A 26,247-nucleotide genomic window follows, 5' to 3' on the forward strand; every position below is an offset into this window, starting at 1 on the left:
GTCTGAAACTGTCCACCGGGCTCACTTGATCTGGGGCCTCCTGGGAGGTGCAGGCCAAGGTTAGCTGATGCCTGTGCCCTGCCCAGGGCTACCCAGCATGAGCTACAAGTGCTCTGTACATGGCTGTTACTGTGCTGGGCTTGGAGGTACCCAGAAGAGACCAATTTGCGAGGCAAGGCTGGCTGCTGCCAGTGCTGGGCCTGGGGCCACTTAGCGAGAAGTACAGTGCAGGCCAAGGTCAGAGGCTGCTTGTTTAAGGTTTGTGAATCTTTGAGAGATTTTAGGAAAGTCTACAGCCCAAGCCTAGGCAGGCCATTTGTATGGAAAAGCCACTGGAAGCAGCTTGGTTGGGCCTGCAAGTTGGGTGGGTCGGGGTCTCAAAGAATCATCAGGGCAGGTGAATAGTGTGAGCCAGGCTGATGGAGACTCAGATGTGGCCCTGCTTGCCAGCTCTGTGGAGGGGAGGGCTCAGCAAAGGCACAGTGTCCTCTCCCTGCACTTCTTTCTGGAGAAAGCTGTCCCTTCATCCCTCGCCCTGAAGCCAGACAACCAGTTCCTCCCTGTGTGTCCCCGGTGCTGGAGCTCAGAGGGATAGTCTGAATAATCTGTGGGTGGCCCTTTAAGAGGAACACCTGGGACTCTAGCAGCCTCTGTATCACTCAGCCACAATCCTGCTGGTTTGTACAGCCAGAAGGTACGGGGACTTTTCTTCCCAGCACTGGAACCCTGGGCTGGGGCCTGGTGTGGGGTTGGGACACCTCACTCCTCACGGGTATCTCCAGAGCCAAGATATCCCTCCTGACTTTTAACCGCCACATGTGGGTGTGGGATCAGCTCATTTTGTGTCTCCACCCTTCCTACCATTCTTAAGTGTATATCTTTAGTTATTGGACTGACGTTCAGCTAGAATTTAGGTGTTTCTCAATGATGGTCTGTAGTTTAGTTGTAATTTTGATGTGGTTGTAGGAGGATGGGATTACCATATTTTCCTACCGGAACCTTTGTGTATTATATTGTTAATGTTATTTTATTATTGTTACTAATGGCCCAGTGCACGGATTCATGCACCTTGAAAAGAGCTGTGGGCCATGAGGCTTTGGTGGGCACAGGGGTGAGTCTCGGCCCATCCTTGGCACCCCCACCTGGCCCATCCCACTGCGGCCCCCGACCCCCTGTCTGCCGGCAGCCCCTCTCCCACTGCCACTGGCCCCGCTCGCACCTGCTAACGGCACAGAGCGATTAGGGCCGGCGCCAGCAGTGGGTGTGAGTGGGGCCGGCGCTGTCAATGGGTGCAAGTGGCAGCTGCTGCCCCAATCACCCCTCAGGAGCAGGAGGAGGTGGAGAAGCCCTCAGGGATGATCAGGGCAGCAGCTGCCACTCGCACCCGCTGACTGTGCTGAGCGATCAGGACCGGCGCCGGGCACCGGCAGCGGGTACAAGGAGTGGCTCTGGTGCTGTCTGCAGGTGTAAGTGGGGCCATCGTCCGCAGCGGGTGTGAGAGGCAGCTGCCGGCCCCGATCACCCCTCAGAGGCAGGGGGAGGTGGAGAAGCCCTGAGGGGCGATTGGGGTTGGCAGCCACAGCTTGCATCCGCTGACAGCACTGAATGATCTGGGCCGGTGCCAGGCTCTGACAGCAGGTGCAAGCGGTGGCTCCAGCACCAGCAGCGGGTGTGAGCGGGGCCGGCGCCGGCAGCAGGTGCGAGTACCAGGCGGGACCGCAGCGCACAGGAGCAAAGAATTTTTAGTCACCACCAGAGGCTCGCTCCAATGACAGTGACCGGTACCCCGCCTTGGTCTGGCGCCCCTACTCACCAGCTCCACCATCCCGCCACGGCCAATGCCTGCCACGTTCCACGCGTGCCCTCTGGTGGTCAGCGCATGTCATAGCGACCTGTGGTTCGGTTGTTCCACCGTTGGGTCTATTTGCATGTTAGTGTTTTATATATATAGATGTCTTTAAAGTAGCAAATTATCTTTGGTAAGGTAGACATCTTTTGCTATCTACCTTAAATAACAACACTAGATAATTCTAAAAATGCTTCACAGCAAAGGAAATCATCAGTGTAATAAAAAGGCAACCTAATGAAGGGGAGAAGGTATTTGCAAGTTTTGTAACTGATAAGTGTCTAATATCTAAAATATTATAATATAAAGACCTCATATAACTCAATAGCAAAAACAAACTATTCCATTTAAAATGGGCAGAAGATCAGAATAGACATTTTTCAAAGAAGACATAGAGTTGGCAAGTAGATATATGAAAAGATGCTCAGTATCACTAATCATCAGAGAAATGCAAATTAAAACCACAATTAGACTTCACCTCATACCTGTTAGAATGGCTACCATCAAGTGACAAGACATAAGTCTTGGTGAGCGTGGAGAAAGGGGAACCCTGTTATTGGTGGTTCAAATGTGAATTGTGCAGCCACTGTGGAAAACAGTATGGAGACTCCTCAAAAAAGTAAGAGTAGAAATGCCATATGACCTAGCCATTCCACTTCTGGGCATTTATCAAAAGAAAACAAAAACTAATTTAAAAACATACCTGGATCTTCATGTTTATTGCATTATTATTTACAATAGGCAAGGTATGGAAACAGTCTGTGTGTTCACTGATGAAAGAATGGATAAAGCAATGTGATTATATTATTCGCCCATTAAAAAAAGAATGAAATCTTGCCATTTGTGACAATACAGATGGACCTTGAGGACATTATGCTAAATGAGATAAGTCAGAAAGAGAAAGATGCCATGTATAATCACTCTTGTATGTGGACTCTTTAAAAAGAAGAAGAAAAAAGCTCGTTGATTCAAAGAAACGATTGCTGGTTGCCAGAGGTAGGGGGTGGAGAGTGGGCAAAGGGATCAAAAGATACAAGTTACAGTTATAAAATAAATCCTAGGGATGTAACATACAGCATGGTGACTATAGTTAATAGTAATGTATTGCATATTTGAAAGTTGCCAAAAGAGTAGATCTTAAATGTTTTCATAACAAAACAAAAAAAATGTTGTAACTGTGTATGGTGATGATATTAACTACACGTGGTGATCATTTCACAATATATACAAATATTGAATCACTATGTTGTACACCTGAAACAAATATAATGTGGTATGTCAATTACGGGAGAGGAACAAACTTTCCCCCACCCTCAAGGTTCTTCTGGCTGGTCTAATAATCAAATAGGCATGAGCCAGATTAGCGAGAGAAAATAAACAAATTTAATACATGCATATGTGTGGGACCCCTCACACACGAGAGAGTCAGAGACCCCGCATGCGTGAGATGTTCAGAATCGAAAGGACCATGGGTATGTAGGACATCCTGAGCTGGGGATGGGCAATGCACCTTGGGGCTTCCGAAGGCCACTGCAGGGAGCGCATGTGTTCGGCAGCTATTGCCCTGCCATAGAGACAGGTAAGAAGTCATTTCTGCTGGTACCTTATCCTGGGCCAAGCCCCTAACTTACATTTTTATAGACAGTCAAGGTGGGGCCAGAGTTTCCCTTGAGCCTGCAGGATGTTGGTTGACTTTAGCTCAAAACAGTCCACATACCACTGAGGCACGTCCTGGGGTGGCTCGTTCTGAACCCCAAACAATTATACCTCAATTTTTTAAGTCCTAATTGTAAAGCATTTACTGTCTGTGTTTCTCTTCAACATCAGATTTTCGGCAAATACTTTCTAATGCCCCCTATCATAGCCTCTTTTGTTATCTTTTGTAGTGAATAAAACCTCCCAAACAGAAATCAGTAAGTAAATAAATAAATCTTAACAGCAAGAACTTGTTATTAAGGAATCAAGTATTTATAAATGAAACTTTTGATGTTGGCGAATAGTTTGTTTTTTAAAATATGTTAAGTATGTTCTTTGCAATCTTATTTCAGTATATTTTTATTCAGCAAATCCTATTAGACAATGCAAAAATAAATTTCAGATAATTCCACATCTATATTCTGAACAAATGGAGTTTGGATGAGGAGTTTTAGCTGTTTGTGCAAAGAGACGTGTATTTTGAGTAACAGTGCAGTCTTTCAGCCAAGCAGTCCTTTTCATGTCTACGTATTGGCTGTCCAATTGTTTTGTAATTATACTAACCCATATACTAATGGGACACTGAGTTTAGTGAGTAGTGGAATAATAGTGATAATTATTGTTTGTTTTTAGCTCAGGAAAAGTAGCAATAACATCCTGAACGTGAGGATCCACCTGGGGTAGAACTCCTTTACATCCCCCTCCGTCCAGTATTGCAGGAGGCGGGATCTTTCTGAGCTGGCATTTCCCTCTGAACGCACATCGAACTCCTTTTGAACTTACGGTGACATTTTATGGATCTCAGTTTGAGACTAAGTCTCTTGTGTTTTAGATTGCAGGACCTCAGGAGCCCGAGTGTTAAGGAGACCATGGTGTGCAGTGAGTGAGGACTCACTTCACTCCCCAAGGTTCCTGGTATTAATTCTAGAGATAATTCACACTGAACACAGTGGCGGTCAGTCCACTGACAGGAACTGGGTCCTGCTGTGCGCTCCCAGAGTGAGGCTGAGTGCAAGGAGGCAATAGCAAGTGAGGATAGGAAACTCTGTGCCCTGGAATTAGAGAGACAAGTTGAATTCATGAGTCAATTAGAAAACCATAAATCTTAGGAATATCATAGGGCATTGAATTTAAAACTAACCGGGCCCTTAATCAGATGTGAAATTATTATCTGAATAAAAGTGAGGGGAATGAGAGGTGATTGTGGGTTGAAAATCTTGGGTAGGTTCACTGCAGAAATTGGGAGGCATGAGAATACTTGGGAGAGCGGAGGAAAAAGAGAAGCCTTTGCGACTGAATGATCAAGCAGAAGAGGCGAGGGGGAAAGTGGGATGATAGGTAGATGTTCAGCTGGGTGGGAAGGGCCAAGTCCCGGAGGCCAAGGACAGCTGCGGTGGCCTCGCCGTCCGCGGTTCATTTGGAGTTAGTCATCACACACCGAGAGTGGTGACAGTGGTGCTGCTTTGGTGATATTAGTGGTAGCCAGCCGTTACCGAGCTCCTATCTTGTGCCAGTCTCTTGCACTTTTTGTGGGTTTTTGCACCTGAAGGCATTAGTATTAGTGTTCATTATCCTCATCAATTTACAGCCAAGGGAAGGAGGCTCACAGAGATTGATAACTCACCCAAGAACACAGAGCTAGTTGCTCTAAAGCCAGAATTTGAACCCAGACAATCTTACACACTGTTGTCCAGTGTTCGGGAGAGAGAGAGAGAGAGAGAGAGAGAGAGAGAGAGAGAGAGAGAGAGAGAGAGAGAGAGAACACCAGGTATACTCTGGCCAAGGCAACATGATTTGAGGGCAAGGAAACCCGCTGTCTGCAGTCTCATGGGTCTGTCTCCAAAGGCGCAGGACAGTCACCCTACGCTCCGTTCTCGGTTTTGGAGGCTTCCGCCTGGTGTGGTGGTGTCCTCGCGAACTCCGACCGTCCTCTTTCTTGATGTAGGTGAAGAGACTTACTCAGTGTCAACTCTACAGATGCCCACCCTTTAGCAAGACACGCAGACATTAATGAGCATGTGGTCATCTCAGAGGTACCATCCTAACTAGGTGGTAAAGTAGCATTAAATGGGAGCTTCACCATTTACTAGCATACAGAGATATTCTTAGACGACCTATGCCTTTGAAATCGCTTTCTCACTCAAGATCAAGCTCACCACTGGATTATAAAATCAGCAAAGGTAGACTGAGACTTCTGGCCACCAGTGGCTCTGTCCCCACTTCTCAGACCAGTGGAGGCACAGTCTTTGTAAATTTGCGTTGAATGTTCTTTTTGTTAATGTCCCCATCGTACTTTATTGCTCTCAAGGCTACCGAGGGCAAAATGAAAAAGCAAACAGGCTTTAAAGCTTAGTCTGAGAATCACTTACTCCTGTTTTGCATTTACTTGCCTCATTTGAGTAAATTCCTCCTTACCTTGAAGAAATTGTGCACACATTTGGACTGATTAATGTGCAAATCTTTATTGCTTTAATTCTAAGAATTGGAAATGTTTCTCGTTGAAATATTCAGCTCCTCGACATAACCCCAAACAAGCTTTTTTAAAGCCCATTTTAATTATTTTTCCAGTCCAGTTTATGCCAAAACAAGCAATTCAGTTCTGACATTGTCTCTGCTCTAATTAAACTCCTCCAATTTGCAGTTCTTTTTCTCGATATTCATTTATCCGTGAAAGCCAAATTTGACCTAGGTATGTGGTGGTGGAGGACAAATGCGGAGTTTCTAAGCCCCATTCTCCCAATGAGTATGACTTTACTGCGTCTCCTTTTCACAGCACTACTAACAGTGTACGTAAACGTGTCGCGGTGGGGAAAAGCCACACCCGCTGCTGCTCGCCGCGTTGGCACCCACTGCTTGATTGTGCATTTAGCGCGCCCACAGGGAACGTTTCTCCAGGATTTCCGAAACAGATGGGCAACGAGGCCATGGAGGAGACAAGACGTTTCCAAGACCACATCTGTAATTCGGGGCAGAGTGAAGGCGCAGGTCTCCCACCGCCTGACTGCTCTACTCGTGACCTGTTTCTTGTGCTTGTTCTTTGCTTGTTTGCTTTTTCCTGGGGAGTGTTTGGGGGAATATAAAGAGGCCTCCTCTTTGCACGTGCCCGGGCCACGTTGTGCTGAATGCTGAAGTCCTGGGGCCATCGGCATGGCAGGACGGGCCTCGGGATGCGGTGGGCTGTACCGTGCTGCGGAACAGTTTGGACTTTACGGTCGGGGCGACCTGGACTGACATTCCAGCCTGGGCCTCAGGACATCAAGGAGGTCCAGGATGGTAAGCAAGTTCTCAGCCTCCACGCCCTGCACTGCCCTCCCCTGCACTTGTGGGGCTGAAAGGACTAACGCCTGTGATGTGCTGAGCATGCACCTGACAGTCAGGCCCCTAACAAGTTCACTGCTCTCTGCTGGCCCATGTTTACTGAGTGATGGTTAATGAGGAGCCACACGTGCCGAGGCGAAACCAGGCTCCCTGCAGTGGGCCAGGCAAAGATGACAGCCCCGGTTCCGATTGTACTCAGAACATACAAGCATGTGTGCGTGTGCATATTTATTTGCTTCTTTGGTTTTTACTATATCATCCTGCCTAAAGGAGGATTGTTTGTGAAATATAAGGAGAACTCTTTTTTTAAAAACATATTCTTTTTACTATTTTTAGATAGAGAGGAAGGGAGAGGGATAGAGAGATAGAAACATCTTAACAGCTGCCTCCTACAGGCCCCCTACTGGGGATCGAGGCTGCAAACCAGGCATGTGCCTTGACCTGGGATCGAACTGGTGACCTCTTGGTTCATGGGTCGATGCTCAACCACTGAGCAACACCGGCCGGGCTCAGGAGAACTCTTTAGCACGTATTTAAGTCATGTTGTAGCACAGTGTGAGCTGGGTGGTACCGTCAAGGTTCCCCTGACTGAAGGAATTAGCAGAGAAAGGGTCAGTAGTCTTACTTTTGGTGCATGAGCCTCTTTAAGTTAATAGCAAGATAATATTTTACCATTTCTCACGTGTCCTGCATTCATGCTTAATAATATCCCTCCCACTTTGTTTTTACTTTAATTTGCCTATAGTCTAATTTATTTTGGAAAACATTGTTCTAGACTGTTACCTTCCTCACTTACTACCATTTATGGCAGATTGCATTGTAACAGAAAATCACAGCGTTTTTAGGTCAGTACATTTCAGTAAGTTCAGTCCATTGCCTTGCATGCTTTCTAGGCAAGGTGACCAGTATGGGAAATGCCTGACTTTACATGGAATTATGTCTCCTTGGAACAAATCCAGTTCTGTTTCCTTTCTCTGCCCTATGGCATTTTCCCCTTTTTTCTTCTGAGTTTAGGATGGCAAGCAGGTGCTTCTTACCGTGCAAATGAATAGGTTTCTGGGTGATGATAATAGATCACACTAATTGGGGTTGCTGCCTCTGCCGGAACCCTAAGACATGCTAGTTCTCTTTATGAAGTGCTCAGACCAGCCCTGCCCGCTGCGTGCATTTGATAGCTCCCTCCCCCTTTTCTTAGTCGTCTTAAGGATACAGGAGCTTCTGTGAAATGGTTGCAGGGCCAGCAGCTTCTGACCGATCCCTGATCGTGCATCTTTGCATTCTACACTTGCTTCTACCTCCTCAGTTGTCCTGTTTTTTTTCCTGCTGTTGATCCTCCACTCTGTTAATCAAATTAATAACGGGTTTTAAATCATTGTAAATCAGTTTGAAATTGCAAATCAAACTTATAAACTGGGGATCAAGTCAACATATATTTCTCTTCTCATTAACTTTTGGGAGAAAATATTCCCCATATAAGACTAAGAAAACAGTCCCTAAGATTTGAGTTTCAATTGTTTCCTTTGCCCTAAAGCACATCTGAAAGGACACCTTCCTGGCTTAATGGAGCATAATTTCTATTAAAGCCATAGTTTGTGGTCTCGGCACATTCCTCAGAGCCAGAGGCAGACAGTTGGGTGGTCTGAGTCACCTGTCGCTTAGAGGCCAAGTTCTTATGCTCCTTCCTAATGAATAAGCAGAAATGCATCTTCTCAAAGACAAGTGGAAAGGAGTAGAGAACCTTCACAAGATAACCACTGTTGTGGTTCTAAATTGGAGAGTGGTGGGTATTTTTCAAGAAATTAAAGACATGTGATTTAGAGCTATTTTAATTTATTTTTCTAAATAGGTTAGGAATAGAAATTGGGTAGCTGATTTAGATAAAATAAAAAGTCAGCTGCCATTCATGATAGCACCAAGGTCAGGTCCCTGGACCCTGGGCCACACACTGCCTAGCACTTAGTGAGTGGCCGGTGCTGGAGGGTAAGGGACCGGGTGCAGCTTTTGCAACACCCGGAAGCAAGCAGCCTGGGAGGCCCCGGGCCTGACACAGTACTCTGTTCCTGATGGGATCGCAGACCTTTTTATGTGCATGAGGGCACATGACTATTTTAAAGGGTGCATAACCAGGAAGGTTCCTGTCACCTGAATCCATTCCTGTAGCATTCACCCATGTGCCTTTCTTCTCAGCCAGCCAGTGCCCTGCAGGGCAGCAGCCTTCTCTCACTGCCCTTTGCTGTCCCCGAGGGCTGGCCACGCACCTGTCTTCTGTGGAACACGGGAAGGTGCAGGGGTGCCATGCCTCTGTGCAGGTGGCACTGACCTGGGAGAATGGGGACTCAGAGGAGAGATGTGAGCAGCAGGAGAGAGTCCGTGTCTGAGTCTGCCACCAGCCCCACCTCCAGGACTCCTTGCTCTCCTTGCGTAGGGAGAGAGGGGTCTTGTGGTTAGCCGGTGGCATTAATCACAGTCAGGTCAGAGGAAGGGAAGGTTGGGGACACAAGATAGCTCCTGTCCTCACTGCCACCTTACTTTTCACGGAAGCAGCTCCATGCAGCAGTGAAAGCTTTTGTCCTCAGACAAGTCCGTGTTGAAACACTAACGAGGTGCTGTCCAGTGTGAGCCATGAATCACAGTTCCCGCCTCTAAAACCAGGGGTAAGAAATTACACCTGTGGGAGCTGGGCAGCGAGGGAACGAGTGAACGACGTATCTGTCAGGCAGTCGGTACCTAGCAGTAATAGCTTTCAATTCCTGAGAATTTACCTGGCCCAGGAGTGGACATAGTTTTACTTGATTATCTCATTTAATTCTGGCACTAATCCTGCCAGGTAGGTACTATTATGATCCCCATTTTACAGACATATAAACTGTGACCCAAAGAAGTTAACCCAGTCACCTAGTTAGTGTCTGATAAAGCCAGTACGTGTGGGCTGGAGGCTCGAATCAGAAGCTTGGGATGGACTTCTATAGCTCCTCAAAGTAGGAATCCTGTGTTACTTATTTTTGTGTCCTGCCTCCCATTTTGACTTCAGGAATCAGAATAACACTTTATGGTATGTTAGATGAGGTACCTCAATACAAAGATTTATAAAAACAACAACAACAAACAAACAAAAAAAACACCTTTCAAACAATGGAATGCACCACCTTACAGAGGAGGGAAGCTGCCTTTGACATGTTCAGGCTGCAGCTGGCCGGCCTCGCGGGTCCTGTCTGGCTCTAAGAGCTCTCGGTGCATGACTCTCCGCGCATGTCCACGTCACAGAAGGTGCCTCCCTGCTGGAGGAGGGAGATGCGCACACCTGTGGGTTGTGTGTTAAATTGTTCAGACTTCACTCTTCCAAAACCTCCTCCTGGGGTCCTGCCCGCTCTCGTCTGAGCTTTCCTAAAGCAGCAGAGGTTCACTTCTATCTTAGTTTTGAGAAGCGGGTGCAGACGTCGTGTGGCACCTACTAAGAGGTGCAGTGTACATTATGAATGTAGTGCTGGCTGAGTGTATGTGAGTTAGTCCTTGCGTGCGAGGGACCATTTGGTACCTGTTCTGAGTACAATTGTTTAAGGGAGGAAAATTGCAAATGTATACTTTTCCGCCCCTTTTCCAGCCCCAGGAGCTGTCTGGGCAGCGAGCAGTGCTGACTGTCCTAGATGAGATTACAGGGCCTTTCTAGGTAGGTGTTCTAGGTCTTTCTCATACCATTGCCAAATGGGATATTCATGGGAAATTACAGTGAAACCCAGTGTGTTGAAAATGTATGCTTCCTTTGGTGGAACATCAGGCATTATATGGTAGGACTTTTTTTCTGGAGACAAGAATTCTCTTTGGCTCTGTTTTCCACGACTCAGCCTTTCTTAACTCATCTTTCTTATCCTTTAAAACTTCCTCTTCAGAGAAGCAGAAAAGCTTTCTTCATCCTTTTTTCTTCCCCCAGTTCAGCAAGAGCTCCACTCTTAAGTGGAAGAAATAATGCTAGTTTTTCCGCAGGGATTGATGGGAAAGTTCTTCTCTTTGCTGAAATGCACTGGCCTGTAAGGGACACCTGTCACATTTATGTTTCATATTGACCTTGCCTTACTTGACTCCCTCTGTGTAACACTGTACCACATCTTTTCATGGTTTCTAAGAAGCTCTATTAAGCAGCACAGTCAGAATTGTTGGGGACTTGAAGTATATTTCATCATGAAATTGATTTAATTTTTTGTGGATAGTCCCATACTTACCGATGCACTTAAAAATTTATATTATTTCCTGGAATTTTTTATCACTTTTTTTTTTATCACATCTTATCCTCACCAGAGGATATTTTTCCATTGATTTTTAGAGAGATTGGAAGAGAGAGGGAAAGACAGAGAGAAATATCGATGTGAGAGAAACACATCAATTGGTTGTCTCTTGCACAAGCCCTGACCAGGTCCGGGGTTGGGGAGGAGCCTGCATCGGGGTACATGCCCTTGAGAAGAATCAAACCTGGGACACTTTAGTCCGCAGGTCAGTGCTCTATCCAATGAGCCAAACTGGCTAGGGCTCCTGGAATTTTTAAAGATGGAATTGTGATGTTAATGCCACAGAACTTCTCATTTAACACGTGGTACTTAAGACATATGTAACAGACCTTTTTTAGAAAACAGCCTAAATACTCTTCAGAGAAATAAGATATTAATGTCATACCAAATACTCATGTTCATAAAGCAAAAAATAGCTAACAGCTCCCAAAGGAGCAGCAGCAGCAGCAGCAGCATCATCATAGTGGAATAATTCCACAATGTAAGAAAAACATCCTATTACGAATCTAAGTTCATGCTACTTCCTCGTGCTCACAGTTTAGTATAGTTAAGTGTTTTTAATCCTAACCTGAGGACATATGTTTTTATTGCTTTTAAAGAGAAAGGAAGGGAAAGAGGGGGCACGGGGAGATGCATTGATATGAGGGCAAAACATTGATCAGTTGCCTCCCCTAAATGCCCTGACCGAGACAGAACCCGCAACCTTGTGGTCTACAGGAAGATGCTCCCACTGACTGAACCACCCAGCCAGAGCTGTTTAGTATATTGTAATGTGGCAAATGAGTGTAGTCTTTATTCTAACATTCAGTCAGTAAATAGTAAGATTACATTCATGTTTATTTGATGATCTGCCACATATTGCATTGTTGAATGTATCCAATTGAAAGAACTCAGTTTCATCGTATTTTCAATCAAACCCTTACTGGACTCTAGTCTTGATGACCAAGGAGGCAATCGAACCTCTAATTATTTGAGAAATGGCACCTGGGTTTTATTTAAAGGTGGTACGCTTCAGCGTTCCTGTCATCTGAAGACTTGATTGACGGGGACTGGAGGACCCGCCTCCAGGGGCTCCCCACCTGGCCCTTGGCCGGGGCTTCAGTTCCTTTAGATGCTGGGCTTCCTCGGGGTTGACAGGCAGTTGGCTTTCCCGAGTGAGCCAGCTGAGATCAAGTGGAGGAAATCCGGTGCCTTTACTACCCGTCTCAGAAGCTGCATGTGGCCACGTCCATCATGTTCTGTTCACGCAAAGTGAATCACTAAGCTCAGCCCACACTCAAGGAGGAAAATTAAATGCTATCTAATGTCGAGGGGCGGAGCATTGTGGACATATTAAAACCCACGGAAGATATTATAACCTTCATGGGAGAGGATTGGCTCTTCGCGTTGGATTCCTATGTGTGGGAAAGATGTTTCCGGCTGTGCCCAGGACTTGATCCAAGCCACTCTGGGTGACTGAAGACACTGTGAAGGCGGGTGGGGCGGGCAGTAGGGCTCAGTTGCTCCCATATGACCTTGGGTATGACCTTGAGAAAAAGCCCCCTAGCCTCTGTGCTGTGTGCCGTCTAAAGGGGAAGCCTGGCTTTGCTGTGGCTGAAAGGTGAGTCAGCAGGTAGGAGGCACTAGAGAATGCTGGCATCAGAGCGGTGGGCACGGGGCTGGCATTGGCATGGTTGTCGTGGCCGCCCGCAGGCTCCTGCTCCTCATCCCCCTCTTCTTTAGCCAAGGATTCCTGCTTGCATCTCCTCTTCAGACTGGCTTTTTTCCTCCCTTCACAGCCTTCCTCAAACATCCCTTCATTCACACACACACACTGTTTTTTTCCAACAACATATCGCACAGCATGCAGGCCTGTGACATTCTCTGGGAGGGGCCGCAGAGCAGTGTTCCCTGGAGCACCCCCCACCCCGCCCCCTGGCCCTGAGGCCCGGCCGCCAGGCAGCTGCAGCGGGAGGACGGGTGAGGCTCTCAAATGAGTTGCCACCAATCAGCTTGGGGTTTTTCAGAATCCGGATTTCTGGCTTTTGAAAAATGAAGAGGTCTGGGCACAGGAGGCTCACATCCCCATGGCAACCACGGGAAGGATTGTGTGGCTGCAGTCTCTGTAGAGGAGGCACACCTCCCCCAGCGTGTCAGCGCCTTTTCTGCTGTCTCTGTCCAGCCCCTGGGCTCACCTACTCACTCACCTGCCTGGCTCTCGGTGGCACTGGGTTTGCCAGCCGTGCCCCGGTGAACGGCCAGCACCGTACGGCCTGGACAGTGTGTCCTCCCTCACACCCGCATTCAGGGGTGTCGGGGAGGCGGTGATGCCTCACTTACACTTACGTGGGAAGCGCTGCCCCTTCACAGCACCAGGCGCCTGTAAGGACCGCCTTTGGAACCACAGCATGAAGCTGGGCTGCGCCTGTCCTCACACCCGGCGGGCAGAGATCACAGGCCGCCCAGCTAGCTGCTAAGGACTTCAGAGTGTAGCTTAGGGACAAGTGTGACAGGGAACTCTACGGACCACCCTCTGTGGCAGGATTGGGCATATTATGGGAAAGGGGCATCCTCGTCGGGGCAGAGTCCCGAGCCACTCAGAAGACGGTCCCATGGTTTCAGGAGTGATAACTTGGACATGGTACTTAAAAGAAAAAGAAACTGAAAGGGGCCACTTCAGAGCATTGATAAATAGCTGCCTGCCTGTCCCAGGTGCTTCCGCTGTGGTAGGCCATGGGAGGGATGAAAGGGATTTACGTGCCTTTCAGACCCTCCCAGCACAGAGGGAATGTGTATTCATGAAAGAAACCCATGTGGAGGGGCGTATGTGAGACGGTGAGGACGGTCTCTGCCAAGAAACGTTGGTCCAGATGTTTCAGAGAATAAGGGGCAGGTACAGGTGTGGGGATGAGAAAGGAACTGACCAGTAAAGCCGGTGTGAGTCTGAATCGCGTGGGTTCGAACAGTACATGTGCGTGTCTGGCTGTACCAGGGGCGCTCACTGCCTGGAAAACTCATGTAATTGCAGAGCTTCTGTTTCCTTGCCTACATTTCTCCTTGGTTTTAAGCCATCCTGCACAGATTCCCTTGAGTTTGCTTTATTGTTTACTATTAACAGCTGAATGGCAACGTTTATTTGCTTGATAAACAGAACAACGTGACTTGAGAAAATTGGGAGGCCACTACTTGCAATGAGTTCATTGGAGTTTCATGGAAGTTAAACGACACTTTTTTATGCAAAAACGCAGACCCACACCTTCACTTACTAACCATCTTTTCAGGTTTGTGTTCCTCCTGTAGACGGAGGCGGCCACGTGGGGTGCGGCATATTGGGCGGACCTGTCATTATGCGGTGAATAGGACCTCAGGTCCTGCTGGGCGGTCCTCCCTCGCTTCCCTGGCAGCTGGTGGAGCTGGGGAGGCCGCTGGCGCTGAGCCGCGTTCCCTTGGCGAGCTCTCGTTTGTCATTTATAATGGGCAGAGCGGAGACAATAAAGCATTTGGCTTGTTTTCCTTTCTCTGCCTTTACTTTAGGTAGAGATCCAGGCAGTTAATGAGCAATAATTTCATAAACTTAGGTGTGAGCCATCTCTCCCCAGAAAACAGAAAAAGGAATGTTTGACTCATTAAATGGCTTGATCCGAGGGTGTTCAGATTTTTTTGTTTTTACTTTTACTTTTATTGTTTAACTCATAGTGATGGACGTGTTGTAGAGAGGGGAAAACCAAAAAGAAAAAATTAACAAACTTATTGTTTTAGAAGGTTCAGCCTTCAATGAACAGACTTTTCCAAATTCACGCTGGGTTGATCAAATGAGGATGTTGTTAACAGTCTCTCCAGGAGAAGCTGACACCCTCACTGACACCATCATTCACAGTGTGTGGGGGTGATGGTGACTCCCTCACTGACACCATCATTCACAGTGTGTGGGGGTGATGGTGACTCCCTCACTGACACCATCATTCACAGTGTGTGGGAAGTTGGTGACTCCTTCACTGACACCATCATTCACAGTGTGTGGGGGTGATGGTGACTCCCTCACTGACACCATCATTCACAGTGTGTGGGGGTGGTGGTGACTCCCTCACTGACACCATCATTCACAGTGTGTGGGGGTGATGGTGACTCCCTCACTGACACCATCATTCACAGTGTGTGGGGGTGATGGTGACTCCCTCACTGACACCATCATTCACAGTGTGTGGGGGTGATGGTGACTCCCTCACTGACACCATCATTCACAGTGTGTGGGGGTGATGGTGACTCCCTCACTGACACCATCATTCACAGTGTGTGGGGGTGATGGTGACTCCCTCACTGACACCATCATTCACAGTGTGTGGGGGTGATGGTGACTCCCTCACTGACACCATCATTCACAGTGTGTGGGAAGTTGGTGACTCCTCACTGACACCATCATTCACAGTGTGTGGGGGTGATGGTGACTCCCTCACTGACACCATCATTCACAGTGTGTGGGGGTGATGGTGACTCCCTCACTTACACCATCATTCACAGTGTGTGGGGGTGATGGTGACTCCCTCACTGACACCATCATTCACAGTGTGTGGGGGTGATGGTGACTCCCTCACTGACACCATCATTCACAGTGTGTGGGAAGTTGGTGACTCCTCACTTACACCATCATTCACAGTGTGTGGGGGTGATGGTGACTCCTCACTGACACCATCATTCACAGTGTGTGGGGGTGATGGTGACTCCTCACTGACACCATCATTCACAGTGTGTGGGGGTGATGGTGACTCCCTCACTGACACCATCATTCACAGTGTGTGGGGGTGATGGTGACTCCCTCACTGACACCATCATTCACAGTGTGTGGGGGTGATGGTGACTCCCTCACTGACACCATCATTCACAGTGTGTGGGGGTGATGGTGACTCCCTCACTGACACCATCATTCACAGTGTGTGGGGGTGATGGTGACTCCCTCACTGACACCATCATTCACAGTGTGTGGGAAGTTGGTGACTCCTCACTGACACCATCATTCACAGTGTGTGGGGGTGATGGTGACTCCCTCACTGACACCATCATTCACAGTGTGTGGGGGTGATGGTGACTCCCTCACTGACACCATCATTCACAGTGTGTGGGGGTGATGGTGACTCCCTCACTGACACCATCATTCACAGTGTGTGGGGGTGATGGTGACTCCCTCACTGACACCATCATTCACAGTGTGTGGGGGTGATGGTGACTCCCTCACTGACACCATCATTCACGGTGTGTGGGGAGTTGGTGACTCCCTCACTGACACCATCATTCACGGTGTGTGGGAAGTTGGTGACTCCCTCACTGACACCATCATTCACGGTGTGTGGGGGTGATGGTGACTCCCTCACTGACACCATCATTCACAGTGTGTGGGGGTGATGGTGACTCCCTCACTGACACCATCATTCACGGTGTGTGGGAAGTTGGTGACTCCCTCACTGACACCATCATTCACGGTGTGTGGGGGTGATGGTGACTCCCTCACTGACACCATCATTCACAGTGTGTGGGGGTGATGGTGACTCCCTCACTGACACCATCATTCACAGTGTGTGGGGGTGATGGTGACTCCCTCACTGACACCATCATTCACGGTGTGTGGGAAGTTGGTGACTCCCTCACTGACACCATCATTCACAGTGTGTGGGGGTGATGGTGACTCCCTCACTGACACCATCATTCACAGTGTGTGGGGAGTTGGTGACTCCTCACTGACACCATCATTCACAGTGTGTGGGGGTGATGGTGACTCCTCACTGACACCATCATTCACAGTGTGTGGGGTGATGGTGACTCCCTCACTGACACCATCATTCACAGTGTGTGGGGGTGATGGTGACTCCCTCACTGACACCATCATTCACAGTGTGTGGGGGTGATGGTGACTCCCTCACTGACACCATCATTCACAGTGTGTGGGAAGTTGGTGACTCCTCACTTACACCATCATTCACAGTGTGTGGGGGTGATGGTGACTCCCTCACTGACACCATCATTCACAGTGTGTGGGGGTGATGGTGACTCCCTCACTGACACCATCATTCACAGTGTGTGGGGGTGATGGTGACTCCCTCACTTACACCATCATTCACAGTGTGTGGGGGAGGGCTCATCTGCAAATGGATTGATCCTGAGAGTGAGGGCAGAGGGTGCAGAACCGGGAGGGAAAGTGCATGCATCTGGGGCTAGCAGCTTGGGCTCTCTCATACCCCTAAACCCAAAGCCAGCAGAGAAGGTTACTGACCAGAATGAAACTTTGTAATGAAGGCTTTCTTGAGACAATCAGAGACCTTTTTTGGTGGGACAACCTTGCTGAGGGACCTGGAGGTGTACAAACACCAGACTCCCCTCTCCTCCTGTCCGGGCCGGCCCAGGGCAGACAGGAGAGGAGCCCAGGGACATTGCCCGAAAGTCAGCCTTCCAGGACCTGGAGGGCAGGTGGGAAAGCGGAGCTCCAGGGCATGGATAGGTCCCAGTACATCCTTTTGATTGTCTGTCAAACATCCGCCTCAGGGGACAGAATCTTCTGGAATCTTCTGGCAACTCTACTGAGATTCACAAAAGGTCAACCTGGGGTGAGAGAGGGTGTGGCCAAACAATGCTAGACTCTGAGGTGGCAAGAGTTTGGTTAAATTTCTCCCAGCCGGCTGCAGGGCCTGTTTTGCCAATGTAGTTTTTAATTTGCTCCAGACACGGTACCCTGACATTTGCTGAACAGCTAAATAAATAGATGAGACTCCACCCAGCAGGTACAGCAGGTAGGCAGCGCTGGCAGCAGTCTCAGCACTGTCCAGCAAGATGTCTGTTAGTGGCAGTGACATTTGATGCTGTTAGTAGGTGTCAAATAAATGCTCCACCTACATCCCCTGATCTAAACAGTACCGGGCAGCATTCCGCCAGGCCTTTTAGCGAAGCCCTAATTCAAACTGATACTGATGTTTGTAATTACAGATTTTTTCATGGGTAACATTTTGGAGGCTTTAAAAAATTGTATGTTTTGCTTATTCACCTGGATTTAAAATGTTGATGCTAAAGAACATTATCTCCAATGACAGTTTTGGAATTTAAAAGTGTGGGTGTCAGGTGGAGGTTGGAGGTTATTTCACTGGGGTGAACAAAGGGTAGGATGTTAAAGAATAAATGGGAACTTTGTTCTTACAAAGAAGTTTGGCAGTAAACTGACTTTCACAAATACCCCAGTGAACTCTGTTATGAGAAGAAGCATCGATGTGTTTTTAAAATTATTTTACTTAAAACAATTTTAATATAAACTTTAGTGTATGCTAAATAGCTTATAACTTATTGAGATCTTAACTGGAAACTTAAAATTTTATTTTTCCCAGTCTGATAGGAATTTTTGTCAACCCTTTGTTTTTCCAGAAAACAAAATGATCAAATAGGTTTATTGGAACAGATGTATGAAGCATCCCAGAATCGTTCTGTGCCACTTTCATCTTACATTACACTTGTTATTTACAGAAACAGTGGGTTTTGCTGTTAGCTAAATTTATCTTCATTTCTCTGTGGTGTGAAGTGTAAATCTGTGGTCCTAAGTTTTGGCTCTGTCTGCTTAGCTGATTTTTTTTTTTTAATTGATGTCAGTCATGAGTAAAAGCAAAGAAATCACCCACAGAAGCATTTTTTTCTTTCCTGTAAGAACAGTTACTGTGTGGAGACTAGAATGTAGCAACAATAGACAGATAGACACCCTGTTTACAGATTAATAAATGGGTCCTTCACCCAGTTGCCAATCTGATGGGAGTTCTCTATATTAACGCTCCGGCTAATGATGATGGAGTGTACATATTCACATCCATCAGGATGCCAGTCTGAAATGATTGGACACATGCTGCTCAGAAAGAATGTCAATAAATATTCTTAATCTGCAGCACTGTAGCTCCCATTGCAAATGAAATATAGATACTGCATCATGAGCAATGAGCAGCCTGCCTGAGTGCAATGCTCTGCTAGCTGGGGAGGCAGTTTTGTAACCCAGATATTTGTTAGCAGTCATAAGAATAGCTCATTTATTAAGTGAGAGTTGTATGCCTTTTTAAAATCTTTTGATGCTTCCTGGTGAAAAGGTATAACGCTCCCGGCAGCTTTTGCAGGAACTATTAAACACGAGGCCCCAAAGTACCGCATTCATGCCAGGAGTCTGAAACTCCTGCAGTGGCTCTGGTCCCCGGTTCGGAAGGATGTGGGAAATGTCTCTGTAAAAGACAAAACAAGCCTGTGCGGTTCCCTCAAATCTCCAACTTCTTTGACCTTTTTAACTCCCATCATGGTTGCTGGCAGCTGGGGAAGCGTTTGCAACCCGGGTCTGGCGGAGGCTCTCATGGTTCTTGGCTGTGAAAGCCTGCCCTTTGCAGGGACTTATACAGATGATCAAATAGTGAAATGGTTGGCATGTTTGGGCAGAAGGACCTAGCTCCCTGTACCACCCAACCACCCAGGACGCCAGCTCCTGAACACCTTTCTTGCCAGCTCTCTGGAATCAAGCTTTGAGCCCTTTGACTCTTGCAGAAAATAAGGTGTTATAAGTTAGAGCACAGGTAGGCTGTGCAGCTCGCATAAGCTAGAATTCATGCAATTTGACCGGCTGACTTTTTCATAAAGCTTTCCATAGGCCTTCTGCTTCATAGGAATTTTACAAAGCTTTGACTTAAGGAAAAAGGCACTCTCTTGGGAGGAAGTATGGCTTTATCATTTATATGCTGTAGTATCCGTAGTATTTTTAACTTGTTAACATAAACCAGTGTGCTCAATGGAAGGTGCCCTGGTCCTATCAGGTACTGGGACTCAGGCTTCAAATATTTTGGTTTGCATATACTAATGCATACATATAAAAGAGATTGGAGTGATCATGCTGGAGGGAGTTGGGTTTACTCACTGTTTAGCAAAATATATGTTATGTAACTCCAAAATGAGGGCGCAAAGATGATGCACTTGATGTGGCTCTTCCCTCGCTGTCCTGGCAGGCATTGTGAATAGGTCCCACGGAACCGGGACACGGATCATTGTCCTCAACACAGCACTCCCAACAGCCACTCAGTTCCCATCACTGCATCACCTGATGGCTAAAATCTGTATCAGCAATGATTTCTGAAATGGCATAGTTCTCTATGAGAATTTTACTTATCTTAATTAGAAATAATAACAGTGGCAAAGGGGGTAAATTCCAGCGTGTCAAAAACGGGGAGGGGGCTGAAAAGTCTGCAGAGAGGGGTCTGGTAGGGACAGCTGTCCCAGTTCAGGGCAGCCTCTAGGTTTTGAAGGCCAGGACCACTCATAGGATCATCACCACTCCTTAGTCCCATCTAAGTAGGTATTGCAAACCATGAGCTCTGGTCAACTCTTTTATCAATAAACAGGAGACCCTGGATTGTGAAGGACCAAAGTTCACCTTCCACAAAACTATAAAAGGTATCTTATTTCTGATCCATTTTAAATGGACAGTGAGATTGGAAAGCAAGAAATACTTGTGCATCAACAGAGCACTCAGGAGTGTGCCCCTGAAGCTTGGAAATAAGACCACAATAGAGCTGGGACTCTTGGTTAATCATAAAGTCACTGGTTATAGAGAGACAGCCAGAGGGAGTAGAAAGAGCAGGACTTCGAAGTAGGACTGACTTGGTCCAAATCCTGGCTCCATTGCTTGGTAGGTGTGTGCCCTTGAACACGTTATTTAAGGTCTTAGAGGCCCAGTTTACTTATCAGAGAAGGTTGAACTACATAATTCCCAGCCCGAGGAAAATGAACTCTAATAATTAAGCCCCCACCCAGTTTTGCTGATTTCAGTAAGGAAACGATTGCAGGATACAAGCGGGGGAGAATTCAGGAGGAAGGGAACAGGCGTCAGGGACAGTGAGACACGTTTCCTTTGGGTCACCCTGCCTGTCCTCAGAGGTCAGTCCTGATGGGAATTTGGCTCTTCGTCCCAATGTTCACTCATCGGCTGTCATTCCCGCCATCAGTTTTGCAGTTAGAATGAAATGATTGGGTTTGTCTTGATTGGGTAATTAGAAAAACCAAAATACTGTTTGGTACTAGGGGTAATGTTTGCGATACTTCCTTTGGATTCTGAGGTCATCAGGCCTGAGGGTGAACTCATTAAAAGTGCTTTTTCCTTGGAAGAAAATAAAAGGGCAGAATGGGAGGGTGTTTTTCAATAAATATTATTTTTCTCATGTTATTTGTAGCTAGTTGGGGGGTGCATCTTTGCTTTAATCCAAGGATCCTTGAATTCATACAAAAGAAAATAATTTCAAACTTCAAGAACAAACCAGTGGTGGACAGCAGGCTGCGTAGCTTGCCCGGATTCCAGCAGAAGGCGAATTGGGTCCCAGCTGAAGTGATCTGTTGGCTCACATGTGAGATTACAACGAAGCCCACGATTGAAGTCCTCCCTGCATCACGTCCTGATTGACTGAATCCATTTAGACTCCCCTCTGCTGTAGCAGAGATTTTTATTAAAAACAGGCAGACAAACACCAATTATCCAAGCTGCTGCTAATTTTCTTCATCATTTATTTGCTTTTGTTGGCTGCCAATGGATTAGAAGACATGATTAGAATTCAGCAGGGAAATAAAAACAACAACAAAAAGAAAAACAGTTGCACAAACACATATGGTTAAACAAGAACAACAACGTTCAAAATTAAAATAAATTTAATTTTAAAAAGTCTTTACCTTGCCCGGCTGGGGTGGCTCAGTGGTTGAGCGTAGACCTATGAACCAGGAGGTTACAGCTGGAATTCCGGTCAGGGCACTTGCTCAGTTTGCAGGCTCGATCCCCTGTGTGGGGGACGTGCAGGAGGCAGCCGATCCATGATTCTCTCTCATCATTGATGTTTCTATCTTCCTTCTCCCTTCCTCTCTGAAATCAATAAAAATACATTTTTAAAAACTTTGTACACTCTTTATGTTGCCGAGTGTCAACACGCTTGCTTGATTCTTATCAGCAATGCCCACTGCAGTCGGGTTCAGTTCCCATGCTGAACTGGAATAAGCAGAGGCAGACGCAGTAGTTTCATTTACTGCGCCGAATGCACATGCTGCAGCAGGTTTTAAATGCAGAACGGCACTTAAGCATTTGCAATAACTGTTGCAAAATGGCCGGCTTATTACCGGAGTCTTTTTGCTTGTTCCCTTCAGCTAATGTCAGGGAGTGAAAGAGAATAAAGTGAAGGCTTGCCCTGGCCAGTGGGCTCAGTGGTTAGAGTGTCAGCCTGCTCACTAAAGGATTACAGATTCTATTCCCCGTCTAGGGCATGTGCCTCGGTTGCAGGCCTGATCTCTGGCCCCAGCTGGGGCCCATGCAGGAAGAAGTCAATCAGTCTGCATGTCTCCCTCACATAGATGTCTCTCTCGCTCCTTCTCTTCTTCTCTCTCTCTCTTCCTCCCTCCCTTCCTCCCTGCCCTTCTCTATTAAAAAACACACACACACAAAAAAAACAAAAAACAAAAAACAATGGGAAAAATATCCTCGGGTAAGGATTAACAACAACAGAAAAAGGAAGACTTAAGTCATTTTATGAACTTGTTAAAGATACCGGTTTTGTGTGTGTGAATTTTCCTGACTGGGGTTCCATCGTGTTCATCAGATACTCAAAATTATTATGTTTCCCAAAAAAGGTTTTAGTCATGATTTTTATTGCTTGGCTTGTTTATTTGGAGTTGAGAGGAGTTTGTTAAATACCAAAGGCTGTTGTTGCTTTTCTTCTTTTGAATCTCAATCTCTACTTTTAATTGTGGACTGATATAGGCGGCAGGAGCGCAAAGCCAAGCACAGAGACATGAACCCCTGCACCTGGACTGCGGGCACCTGCGCAGCCGCCACAGCTGCCGCCCAGCTGGCTCCCCAGGGACCTCACTGGGTGACTTTCCTTTTGAGAAACAGTGAATAACAGCCTCTGTTCCCCAAGCACTTGGGGGCCTTCCCGTTTCTCTGGGCATTAAATAGACCCTCTTGGACTTCTCCTTCACATTCTCTTTCTCAAGGAAAAAAAACCACAACTATTCAAATCTCTGTTGCTGTCCTCATGGAGTAGCAATTAGTGCATATGCTAATGAATGGGCCCTGAGGCTCACATTGAAAATCTGACATGCTTTGTAGGTGCTAAATAATACTGTCACAATGCTTTCATTTTCAAACCCCCTTCATTCCGTTCTCGGTTTCAGGTTACAGATTACAGTAAGTAGTTAATTAGAGCAATGGGCCCAGAGTGAAACTTAGATCTGACTCCCCTTAAAGTGCAGGCTGCAGCCAAGTACTTCACAGGGGCGAGAAGGGTGAAGCAGGGTCCTCCCATCCAGGGGTGATGCCTCTGGGTGCCGGGGTGCCCGTGCCTCCAGAGCACCTGTGCCTTGTGGCTTCTCATGTAAAACTGCTAACTGCTCTGTTGGTTTCACGCAAACTCTTCTCCTTCTCTCTCCCTTTCTTGCTGCTTCTCTCTCTCCCTCTCTCTCCCTCCTTCCCTCCTGCCTCTCTCCCTTTCTCCCACACACAGTACTTTTCTTTCTTGCTCTCACTCTCTCTTTCCTACCGCTGCTGTGCATGCTGGCATTGTAGTCTCCTTATACTCTCCTCTCTGTCCCCGCCTCCCTCTCCTGTCACTCTTCCCAACTCCAAGGGAGGCTACTTTCAAGACTAGCCTTCACCCAGCTCTGGAAAGAGAAGGAATCAGCAAAAAGATCCAAGGCCCTGGCCGCCGGCCGCTCCGCCCGGCCTGCGGTGACAGCCCGGCCTTCCTCCTGGCTGCTCTGCACCGAGGGCCTGGCCTCTCCCCCTGGTGACCTGGAGCCTCGCCTCCTCAGGAAGCCTCTCTGGGCGCAGCAGCTGCGGCTCTCACCGCCCAGGCCTTAGTGAGTGAGACGCCTATACAGTGGGAATAATAGCGCGTAGTCCATCAGGTTGTTGACAGGACTAAATGAGATAATACATGTGAAATGCTTAGTGCATGCCCGTAAGATACTGAATATATATACTGTATATGCAGTTACTTCTTTTACTTTAAATCCCCGTCCTCTTATCCTCCTCCTCTTTGGCAACCAGAAGTTTGTTCTCTATCTATGGGTCTGTTTCTACTTTGTTTTGTTTATTCGTTTGTTGTTGTTTTCAAGATTCCACATTTAAGTGAAATTATATGATATTTTCTTTCTGTCGACTTACTTCACTCGGCGTGATGCCCTCAGAGCCGGACGGGCACTGCTGGCTTCCAGGTCTGGCTCTAGGCTGGTCTCTGCAGGCCTTGAGGACAGCGGTGACGCCTCACTCACCTCCGCAGGCACGTCCCTTTGTGCCTGGTCAGGCGGATGGCCAGTCAGTGTCTGCTGACATGAAATCCGTCCCCCCGAGGCCGCCCGTGGTAGGTGTGGCGCTGTGGCAGAGATGTGCCAGCTGGGGGTGCGAGCCTGCGTGCCCCTGGAGAGGAGCCGAAGGCGACTGCACAGGAGTGTTGCCTTTGGGGGATGGGGTGCCGGGGGAGAGGGGAATACACTGCATTGGAGAGCAACAGGCCCCACTTCTCAGCAAGTCTAACCAAGCCAGTTACGCCTGCTGTTGGCAAAGAGGGCTTTTCCTTGGGCAGCACCAGTGCAGGCGGTGTCCCGTGCAGAGTATGTTTTCAGGGTCAGGTGCTCAGTAAACAGAGATGCTGCAGGTAAAGAGATGCATGGACCTGGCCCCCGGAGGCAGCAGGTCCACAGCCACATTGTCACGCCTTCCAGGACACACCACCAAGCAGACGGGTCACAGGGCCTGGGCCTCTGGTCACCCCGCCCACTCCTGTCCGTGTCGAGGAATTCACGACGTTTGTGCTGTGATGCGAGCACTCCGTGGAGAGCTCATACTGTTTGATACGGATTAACAGGAGGTCACCCAAATTCTGGGCCAGCACGGCTTCACTGAGTGGGCAGAGGCGTGCGGTGCCCATGCGAGTTCGGCTGGAAGGCCTGGCTCCCCACTCACCGGGCCTGGTTCCGATTGTCTCTCGGACCCTGGAGTCAGCATTGCTCTGAGTGTTTTTCTTTCATTGTTCTGGCAAGTTCCTCTCCATCCCACAGCTGTTTGGAAACTGCTCTCTGCCGAGCCTCCAGCCTCGGTGCTACCAGCGTTTAAACGCAGCTATTAGGGAGCAAGCTCCTGCACCGGTCAGCCTGCTGCGAGTGTAACGGGAGCCGCCGGGATCTGTAATCGGGTTGGGAAATACTGCTCACTTATTTTAGTCTTAAGTCATTACCTTCTTATTGAACGTCAATAACTTTGCTTTTCTATTATATTCACATTCAACATAGCTGCAGTTTACTGAAAGTTTTTTTAACTCTTATTTGCTGTCTAGGTAGCCTGCCCACTTACATCATTACTTGTTGAAATAAATGCATGTATAGTGTAGCCACTATGGAAAACAGTATGCAGACTCTTCAAAAAATAAAAAATAGGACTGCCACACGACTCAGTAATTCCACTTCTGGGTATTTATCCAAAGAAAACAAAAAACACTGATTCAGAAAGATACATGCACAGCTAAGTTGACTGCAACAGCACTTACAATAGCCAAGATGTGGGGCAACCCAAGCGTCTGTCAGTACATGAGTGGATGAAGATGTGGTGCGTTCACACAATGAACTCTTACTCAGATAAGAGGAATGAAAGCTTGCATCTGCAGCAACCTGTGTGGACTCGAGGGCATTATGCTGAGTGAAGTAAGTCGACAGAAAGAAAATATCATGTAATTTCACTTAAATGTGGCTTGAAAACGACAACAAACGAATAAACAAAGCAAAGTAGAAACAGACCCATAGAGAACAAACTGCTGGTTGCCAAAGGGGAGGAGGACAGGAGGATGGGGATTTAAAGTAAAAGAAGTAACTGCATATACATACACATATTCAGTAAGTGCTTTACAGGCATGTACTGAGCATTTCACATGCATTATCTCATTTAGTCCTTGCAACAACCTGACGGACTAAGCGCTATTCTTCTCATTGTAAAGGTGAAGAAACCGTATTCAAGACAAGGCATGTACCTTGCCCAGGGTGCGTGCCGGCCCGGCTCTCAAGCTGGCGTTAGGGAGAGTAGGGGCCTATCTAGAGAAGTGATGAGGAACT

At 47.4% G+C, this 26,247-nt stretch overlaps 1 protein-coding gene across 1 annotated transcript in view; it reads left to right on the forward strand.

The window, feature by feature from the left end:
- Positions 1–26,247, forward strand: part of SUCLG2 (succinate-CoA ligase GDP-forming subunit beta) — a 249,257-nt gene that overhangs the window by 203,121 nt on the left and 19,889 nt on the right. The gene's annotated exons all lie outside the window — the stretch shown is intronic.

This window comes from Myotis myotis, unplaced genomic scaffold (assembly GCF_014108235.1).
Source record: "Myotis myotis isolate mMyoMyo1 unplaced genomic scaffold, mMyoMyo1.p scaffold_m19_p_13, whole genome shotgun sequence".
Taxonomy (NCBI): Eukaryota; Metazoa; Chordata; class Mammalia; order Chiroptera; family Vespertilionidae; genus Myotis; species Myotis myotis.